The sequence below is a fragment of the Epinephelus lanceolatus genome, chromosome 24 (genome assembly GCF_041903045.1).
Source record: "Epinephelus lanceolatus isolate andai-2023 chromosome 24, ASM4190304v1, whole genome shotgun sequence".
In the NCBI taxonomy this organism is placed as follows: Eukaryota; Metazoa; Chordata; class Actinopteri; order Perciformes; family Serranidae; genus Epinephelus; species Epinephelus lanceolatus.
In genome coordinates, this window is record NC_135757.1 from 19,207,574 (window position 1) to 19,217,724 (window position 10,151).

At 44.0% G+C, this 10,151-nt stretch overlaps 1 long non-coding RNA gene across 1 annotated transcript; it reads left to right on the top strand.

Moving 5' to 3' along the window:
- The first annotated feature begins 9,060 nt into the window (after window positions 1–9,060).
- On the top strand, window positions 9,061–10,151 carry LOC117248516 (uncharacterized). Its single transcript, XR_013490469.1, has 2 exons — window positions 9,061–9,600; window positions 9,788–10,151. It is a non-coding gene; the product is annotated as an uncharacterized LOC117248516 (long non-coding RNA).

Consider the following 10,151-nt stretch of genomic DNA (forward strand, 5'->3'; position numbering starts at 1 on the left):
GAGTGCTTTACAATTACTCTTTCACACACTATAAACTCCCCTTATGGCAGTTCAGACATGCTGAACTGATGTGAGTTGTTGGAGAAGGGGAAATTAGGTTTTTCCCTAGCACTCAAAGAGATTCAGTTTGCTGTCATATGATAAAGAGGACTGTCAAATCCTCACGTTTACGAAGCTGGAAGCGGCAATTTCTCTGAATATAATTTCTAAGATTAAAGTGGTAAATTTATGAGAAAAACATTGAGTATCCTCTCAGATTAAAGTGGTAAATACACAAGAAAAAACTGAGGTCTTGTGTGAGATTAAAGTATTACATTTACAAGATTAAACTTGGGTATTCTTTGAGATCAAAGTGGTACATTTACAAATTCATTGCCAGGAAGTCAGGTGATGTAATATAAAGAGCAACAAAGTCTATGTTGGGAGGAAGTCAAGGTGAATGAACTGGTCAAAAACAGAATTAAGGTGTCCATATGAGTCAATATTGGCTTCTAATTATTAGACTTATTTAACCTATTATTTTCAGTTGTTAGGATGTACACAGATGCTTCACACTGTGTACATAAACTTTAGCAGAATAGCTGAATAGGCCTGTTTGTGTTCACGGCATGGACACCCATGGTGGATGTCCATCTGATGATCAGGTAACATCTTGGATGCGAATTTGTGTTCCCTACAATAGCTAAGGCATGATCTGCCCGACTCTCACTCTTATTGGCTAGTACTTGTTTCCATCTTTGGTTGGGTTGGTTAGGTTGAGACAAGAGGAATGAGATTGGTTAGAGTCAGGGTACAACAGTCAGGATCAGAGAGTAGAGTAGAGTAAATCACACAGTAAGTAAAGGCTGATTCATATTTGTGTGTCAGCTTTAATTTTGGAAGTATTTTTGAACCATAACAAAACGTCTTGATTGAAAGTTCATAACTATCAAAGTCCTTTGCTTGTCCCAGCTTATGTACACAGTGTGCTGCAGCTTTATGCGTCCTAAAAACTTAAAAAAAAAAGGTTAACCAAGTCTAAAAATAATAAGCCAACGTTGACTTGCATGGACCCAAACCCCAGTGGCCCTAGTTAAAAGCCCTGTGCTTGACCCATACATCCACAACACCCTCTTTCCTGCATGGACTTCATTGCTCTTTATTATAAGTCACCTGACTTTCTGAAGTAAATTTGTGAGTTTTTTTCTCAGAGAATACCCAGGTTTTGCTCTCATATGATTCAGCGAGGAGAAAATGATACTTCTTTATGAAACATAGGTTTCCCAGCCTACAGTGGAATATGGGAAGTGACTCAGCTGTTCTGACTGCAGCTTCATGAAAAGGGCCGAACACCTACGCAAAACAATTGCCTCAAAGTAAAAAAAAAATACTGGATACAATTACAATAAGCTCAAATAGATGGTGGACTTTACTTGCTTGAAACGGCAAATTAAACCTTGCACAGTGAATTTAACAATAACAAATGGCGTGTGAGGATTTGCAAAGCTCTGTAGAGGTGTATAAAAACTTGCTGCATGCTCTTTGTATGTGAAACTATACACTAGGAGATCATGATATGTCACAGAGGGCCAAAAGTATGTAGTGTTTAATTCTCACACCTTCACTCTTGCACTCAGTGGCACATAGCTGTCAATCCTTGTTATTCTGTAGTAATTATAGCCTGTACTGCTCCGTCTGTGTATCTATTACAGCAGCCACAAAGCTCTGCACAGTACAGCGTGGAGTGATTTCTGGATTTGATGTACCATTTTGCATTTTCCCACAATTTTAAGAGGAGATTCCAGTAAAGATACAAGCTATTCACACAGTATTTCCACTCTTAGTAGAGCTCCGAAGATGAGCAATCACAGGGAGGACTCACTGGAGTGAGGGAGTTTCTTTATCAGAGGAGAAAATGTCTGCAGATGCAGACAAACAGAACCTCTGAATTACAAGGATTTGGTAGTGCTATGGATTACACTGTGCATGGAGGCTGATCTCAACCTCAGAAGAGCCGTGATTTTTTTATTTCCCACTCAAATAATCAATGCAATACCCTAGAAACAGTATCTTGCAGCCTTAATTAATTTAATTTCCCAAATGATCTTGCCAGCAGACTAAACAGCAATAAAGGATACAACAGAGGACTTAAGTGTTGTCCTAATCACAGATGGCACATACACCCACATTATGGACAGTACAGTCTTAATGAGCAACCATGTTGTTTTGTTAATATACTGCCTTAAAACCTACACTGTATATTTCTCTCTGTATTAAAGGAATATTTCACTTCCCAAATGAGCATTTCTATATCAATTACTCACCCCATGTTTCGCTGAATTTGTGAAGAAAACGTTGCTTTTCTCACATGCCTCCACGATAAATGAAGAATACAAATCCTTGATGAGGTAAAGTCATAGGGATCCATGTTTAACAACACCAAAACTCTATCAAAACATTTGTTTACAAATTCTCACACAACTTGCACAGTATAATCCAAGTCTAATTTATCTACTTTAACCTTAGTATTTAAACTGAAAGTGAAACTTACCTCTTCAAAGCCAGACTCCATTGACAAAAATAGTAATTTTACCTCGCTGAACACAGGAGCTTCTGGTTTACCGCTGTCTCAATCTGTATTTTGTTTGTGTTTTTGTGTGACTTTGGTGAATCCAAACTAACCCTTAAAAACACCACAGTACCATGATAACACAAACAAACTAACTGATGAAGGCAATGTTAGACCAGCAACTCCCATGTTCAGTGAGGTAAAATTACTGTTTTTGTCAATGGAGTGTGGCTTTGAAGACAACAGAGGTGATTTTTCCTTTCAGTTTAGTTTTGAAACTTCACAGGTGAAAGCCTCTGAATGGTGTGTTATCACTCTTATCACAACATACATGATTGTTTTTATTTACTAATATCAAATACCAATTGACAACAAAACAACAAATGATTCAAGAATTAATTTTAAACTTTTTAAAATTACATCAAAGCACCAATAACAACTCAACTCGTGATAAAATATCTCAACGTTGACTTTTAGTTTCACAAGGGACACATGCTTGTTGGACTGTTGCTCTGACCGTCTTTAATGACAGAGATGGGTTTATAAGGAGTCGGTTGAAAGCCCGGTGTGTTGCTAAAGGGTGTCAGCAATGCCAGGGACACTACCCAGCCAGGCTGAATATAGTGAGGCAAAATGCCAAGCAACAAAGCTTGTTCCAAAATGAGAGTGAATATGTGGTTGACTTTCACTTTTGCTTTCACTATTGTTTTACAACATTTCATGCTTAGCATACCTTTAATATTTGGAGTAGGTTTGGCAATCCCACAGCTTTCCATGTAGCACATCTTGTGTGTCCAATGACTAAATACCTGCAAAACCAATGACGTTCCCATCAGGCTCAGCTCTACTTTGTGTTTAGTGCTAATTAGCAAATGTCAACATGTCAAAATTTCACATTATTTCACATGAAGAATATAGTACACATTAGTGAGGCTTTGTATTTTATCCTTTATTTAACCAGGTTAAAAATCTGACCAGGAGGGCTGCATAAACATCACAGTTAAATGCAATGCAAAAACAATTAGAATAAATAAACAGGTACAAATCTTAAAGAACTCAGTGAAAATTTTGCGGGCAATCATATTAGGATTAAAACATATAACAACAAACATGACATCCAACATACATTTAATTCCAATGTAGGTGGCAAATTAAAGAAAGGAATACTAAATATATTAAAGCTAAAATACATTATAAGAAATAATAATGCCTATATACTTTGTACGCTAGGGTCTTTTTAGTTCAGGTGTTGTGTACTGGTTTGTGTAAACATTGGAAGAAGAGAATCTCATGAGACAGAAAATCTGGACAAGTCGTCCTCCCCTGCCTCTGTGAAAGATGCTCCTCCAGTTGGAAGCTTTGCCACCTCTTGACTTCATTTTTTAGCCCTTTGTCAAAGAACAGGACCCCGCAGCGTAAAGGAGAAAGAGGAACAGCGAGAGAAAGACAGAGAGGATGGAGGGAAAAGAGACAGATGAGATGGGTTTTAGTTCCTCCTGCTGTGATTCACAGAGTGATTTATCATCTGAAAAAAGAGGAGGCACTTTCAACACCTTCTTGACCCTTTACCACACACCCAAACATACACAGAGCTCTCTCTTTCACACACATCACAAAACACAAATATCAGCTGCACCTTCAGGGAACAAGTGTATCTGTGCTTTCAGTGAAAGCCATGTACCAAAGCGCGCACACACACAGTATCTTGGCATTGTCGTTGCCCAACACCTGCTGGCTCCTTCTGATCTCTGTCCCTTTCCATCAATTACTCCATCTCACTCTTTCAACACCACCTCCATCCATCACCCTTTCCTCTCCTCCTCTCCATCCACCCATCCTTTCTTTTGTCTCCATCCTTCTATCCATCAGCTGGTACAGTGGTAGTGTTTTGACAAGGGCATGGCCATAGGTGATTGTTGGACCCATCTACCACCCATTCTACCCAACCGACTTTTCCTCCCCTTAACTTACACTTTTGTCCAGCCGCAGTTCCCCCAGTGCCATCAGGTGCCATTAGGAACTGATAGTGCCCGGCCACATATCATGTTGACATGAAAGGACAGCTTTTCACATCAGTGTCTGATGCAGAATTCACTGCCCAAACGCCGGTATTTGACAAATTTGGAATGAGACTGGGTTGTGTAAACAGATGTTTTGATATAGTTTTGCTGTTGTTAAACATGGAACCCAATGAATTTTCTCTGTTTTTGGATTATTTTGTTCACCAAAAGGCATGCAAAAAAAAAAAGTTTCTTCAGGAATTCAACGTAACACGGGATGAGTAATTGATATAGAAATGGTCATTTAGGAGGTTAAGTATTCCTTTAATATTATACTGTTTATCTCTATGAGCAAACACATCTATTAAAGGACATTCCCCTGATGGTTGAGGTTTACAGCTTGTTGTTGTGATACATTTAATTGTCAGCTCTGTCAAGAGCATTTTAAAAGCTACACGAGGTAAGTATGTATGAAATGAATTGTGTGTTTGTATTGAAAATTCAGTCAAAGAAACAAGTCAAAGCACATAAACAAACCTGAGCTCAAACACTTTATATGTAGGAGGGTTCCTATGGGTTTGTTTGGATGAAGGGAAATTGAATAAGCAGCTTTAACACACATTATTGCCAAGTCCAGATATTTCACAGTGTCAGTCCTGGGCTGTTCTGAAGCATGCAGTAACTTTACACTTGTCACTAATCACAAACATCACAAAATTAACCTCACTGACAGCTCTGAGAGCGGCACGACAGAAAGTGCAGGCCCAGAAGTTTCCAGCTAGCCATCTCTCATCACTTGCAGTTGGTTGTGAGAGGGGGTGTGTGTGTATGATTTGGAAGACGTGTATATGCACGTGTGAGTATCCTGTTACTTTACTCTGATCCTGTTCATTCACTGCCATATTCAGTCATGTAGATTGTTTACTTCAAGGGCTTTTGAATTGATTTTGAGACAAGAGACAGGGGAGATGGTTAAGTGGGGAATAATATGTTCAAATAAATCAAAGTTAGAAAGCTTTATCGTAGATTACCCTGGAGTCTGGACCAGTGTGAATTTAATAAAAAGCTGTCTTTTCACTCCAAAATGGATCATAGGGGGAATAATAAAGTTTAGATTTAGAGTTCATTTTTGACCTTGGACATGATTGGTCCAAGCAGTGGCTGTTCTGCAATATGATCATATTGCATGATATTTCTCAGCAATGAATGAAGACAAATGAAGACAACCAGGCCAAGGAAGATTACTCAAAGCTCTCAAACAACTACTGGTGAGACTTTGTCATTGTTATGTCTCTGTACTTTGCCTTTGTTTTCTAATTTTGATGTGGAAAATCACAGCAGCTGTTTTAAATTTATCCTGAGCTGTCCACCCAAGCTGGTTTGTGAATGAATCAGAAATGAAAGATGATGCCGTGCAGCTGCAGAATCACCCTGCATCATCATTGTTATCATACAGTACAGAGTCAGTGAGTTACATCATTATCTAAACAAGTGGTTACCTGTTGTGAACTGGGGTCAGTCAATGACGAGATGACTTCACCTCTGCATGGTTCTATTTTTTTTTTTTTCTTTTCTACTTGTATGCATTGGTCTTCATAGCTTAGCGCCACAAAAGGGTGTAAGCTTCTTGTGAAGACTGATGCACTGTTAATCTTGCAGTCAAGTATTTTATACCCATAATGCGTGGTTGTGACCGTCACCCACCCTCCCTGGAGACTAGCCTAACAGCCTTTATTGGAAAAACTTCCTAATATGAGCCAGAGAGGGCCGTGATACACCAAAGTGTGTCAAGGGGAAAGTAAGGAAACAAGCAAGGGGGAGGGGGCAGGTGCTTAAGTCCTGAGTTATATAGTGACAGTGCATGCGGAGAAGAAGGAGGAAAAACAAACAAACAAATAAACAAATAAACAAACAAACAAAAAAAAAAACAGGGGAGAAACAGGCAGTGTAGCTGATGTATTGTGGCCTTGAGGTGGTTGTGCTCCATGCAGATTATCAAAAATAAACATATACATGTCTACTATACTGTACTGAAAAACAAAAACAAAAGAGAAGTCTATACTGAACACCAAAAATGTGAGAGTCTTGGTGGAGGGGGAAAGCCCGATTGTAGAGAAGAGTTGCCAGCGCGGTGTGGTAGGTTTGAGAAGCAAGTGGGCCCCTTTGGAGTGATCCCATCGGTTCTTTGTGATGCGTCACGGAGCTGAAGTATCGAACATGCATGCGTGTATTTGAACCCTCCCAATGTGTTTATGAAAACCATCACCAGTGTCCAGGGCCAGCCCTGCGGGGGAAGGGGGGCGGTATGGCACCCCAAGACCACAGGAGCGCCCAGACCCCAAGACCAGGGAGCCGCAGAGGCCGCAGGACACCACGCAGGCCCAAGGACCCGGGCCAAACACCCACCCGCCCCCACCCACGGACGCACCCAGGGACCGCCCCCGACCCAAGGAGCCAGGCGCGGGGGCCCGGCACCGCCCCCGGGGAGAGAACCAGCACCGCACCGGACGGGCCCGCACCAGGCGCCGGCCACCAGCAGACGCCGGACCGGACGGTAGTGAGAGCCCACCCAGGCCCGGGTGGACGAGGGAGGCAAGGAGGCGGTGATGCTGCAAGGCATATGTCCTCGGCGCATCGGGAACCAGGGGACTGCGAAGGGCCACCCGCCCGAACCCCCCAGGACGGGCCCCCACCAACACACAGGAGAGAGCGGCCCGCCACGAGCAGTTAATCCCCCATTGGGACCCCCTAGCAGAGGGCCCAAAAACCACAGCCGGTCAGGAGGCAGAACCCTGGCAGGAACCCACAGAGCCCCCAGGGCGCCACCCGGCCCACCCGCCACAGGGCCAAGGGACCCCCCAGACACCGGGAACCCAGCAACACCACCATGATGTAAATGGGCTCCCTGGGTCCAACCCCCAGCCCAGGAGGGCCGGGCCCCATGAGCCACGCCATGCGTATCTACAGTGTGTGTAAACCCACCACCCCCCCTCTTACTATGATTCTCCGATCCCTGACAGAGAAACATTAACCCTACACCGTGAATGTGAATGTGAATGTGAGTGCCCCTAAGTGTGATGTGGTGCATTAAAATTGAGGGACATAGGAGACAGGTGGGGGCAAGGCTGATGGCTACAGCACACTGCTGTCCTGCAGCCCGTGCAGCCATAGGCACCTGGAACCTGTTCCCATCTGTCCCACAAGATGTAGGTCTATGTGGTGCTTTAAAATTGGAGAACAGATAAGGATGGGCCGGGGGGCAGCATGGAGGGCTACCGGACACCACTGTCCCATAGCCTGCCCCATCATGAAGCCCCCAATCCATCAGTGGTCTGCACCTCGAAAAGTGAGTGTATGTGGTGCATTAAAACTGTGGAATGTGTGGTGAGTGAACTAAATGTGGTTTAGGAGGCCAGGCCAGTGTAGGCCCGGCCCGAGGGCTGGAGGGATGGATGGGAGGGGCTAGAAGGTGGCGCCAACCAGACCCCGGCGCCGCGAGGCCCCCAGCACCCATGGACAGCAGGCCAGGCAGGCCCCAAGGAAACCCAACGGGCCCCCACCCAACCCCGCCCCCCAAGCAACTGCAGCGTCAGGCCCCCGCAATGGTCCCGACCTGGGCCACACCGCCCACAGCAAATCGACCCCCAGCAGAAGGACCCACCCCGCACCACCAGGGGTGGAAACAGCCCCCCAGGGGGGACCGGCCATGCCGCCCCAGGCCCAGGGAGCACGAGGAGACCCCGCCCCCCCCAGGCACACAGGACAAGCAGTCCAGACGCACCCGCCCCCAGGGGAAACCGCCCGGCCCCGCGATCCCCCACAGAGCACCTCTGCATGGTTCTAAAGATAAAGTAAAGGAACAAAATCACAGTTTTTTTTAACTGGTCACAACTGGCAGACAGACAAACACATTCTCATTCCCATGTGGTCAAATACCAGTGCTTGTTCAGTGGCCCTACACATCAAACTATGACCCTTTAGGGGAGCACACATTAGCTCACCTGGTGCCCCCCATGTAAAAAGGCTTTGTCCTTGCTGCAGCAGCCACAAGGTTTGATTTCACCCTACGCCCTTTTGCTGCATGTCACCCCCCCCCCCCCCCCCCCTCACGCTACAACAACCAACCATCCTGTCATGAAAGGCCAAAAAAGCCCTTAAAATATATTTTAAAGGGATACGCCAACATTTTTTTTGTTTGCGTGTCTTGCCTCACTCCCGAGTCCATGACAAGCAGGTAGATACCATTCTTTCGGCTATACGTGCAGTAAAAAGGGAGAGCCGGGCAGAGCTCGCCCACCGCTAATTAGCTTAGCTCAAATGCTTGGAGTCAATGGTTATTGTTAGCCTGCCTCTGCCTGCAGTCATCAGATAAACTCTTCAGCAACTCTAAACGGTCCTATGTGCTTGTTGTGACTCGTTTTTACCGCGTTATGTTACGTTATCTATTGTTAGACTAAGATTAGCACTTTATATAAGTTTTGAAAGAAGGACATAGGAAACTAAACTGCAGTTTTTGCGCATGCGCAAACCACCGCGGACGTGCTTGGAAGTAGGTAAACAGAACAAAGCCTCTGTTTAGGAGAAGAAGAAGATTGCAACTACGGATTATGGCCGACTTTGTAAGAGAGGACGAAGATGATTTTTTCGGGACTGACGAAGATCCACAACCTTACCTATTTGAACCAGAATATACAGAGGAGGAACTACATGTTTTGGAAGCTGAGCGTGCACGAAGAGAAGCTGAGAACAGCCTGGGGCCGAGGGGAGAGTCAGAATCGGCATGGACTGGTGGTGTAGATGTGGGGCTTGTCAACCTATGCCGACAGAAAACGAGTGCTTCTGCTGTACTGAGTGGGAGTTGGTGCGGCCATCGATGGGGAGGCTTGATATATCTGGCGAAGAGGACAGTACACAAAGAGATTGTGTCACAACGAATGATGCTTTTCCAGCTTTAGTAAATCCCGCAGTTGTTGAAACTTTTTTCCATCTACCCAAAATAAACTGGAAAAAACGCCCCAGGCCGTCTGGACCTAACGGACAGTTGTCCGTAGAGTAAGTGACTATTATAATCTTATTATAAATTATAATATAATCATTATAACTATAATAAAGATGCATGGGGCACATATTGTTGTATATAGCAAGCTGTATAAACAGTTAGTCTCTACATGTATAGAGAAAAAAGTTACAGTCGTTTATGTATTTGTGGTTATTGATTTAAAAAATTCTTGTTTCTCAGACAATACAGGTTGGTGCCCTACCGCATTGTTTTGGAGTGGGCCCTGAAGGGAGAAACGCTGGGGAAAGGCAATCGTAAACCTTTGCCATCGTGTGTCGTCAGTGCTATTCGTAGAAGATATCCCTCACCAACGGGAACATACCAAGGATTCCAAGAGGCACAGGATGCTATGGATATGTTGTAGACCCAAAAGCTTACAAGCCATTCCAGTTATCAAAACACTATATAAAGACTTGTCTTGATCACACAATTGGTTGATACATTCACTATTCATATCCTTGTGACATATCTGCTGGCTAATAATTGTGTTCACTACCTTCCTATAATACTCTCTTTTTACCCTAATAAAAGTTTCAATACAGCA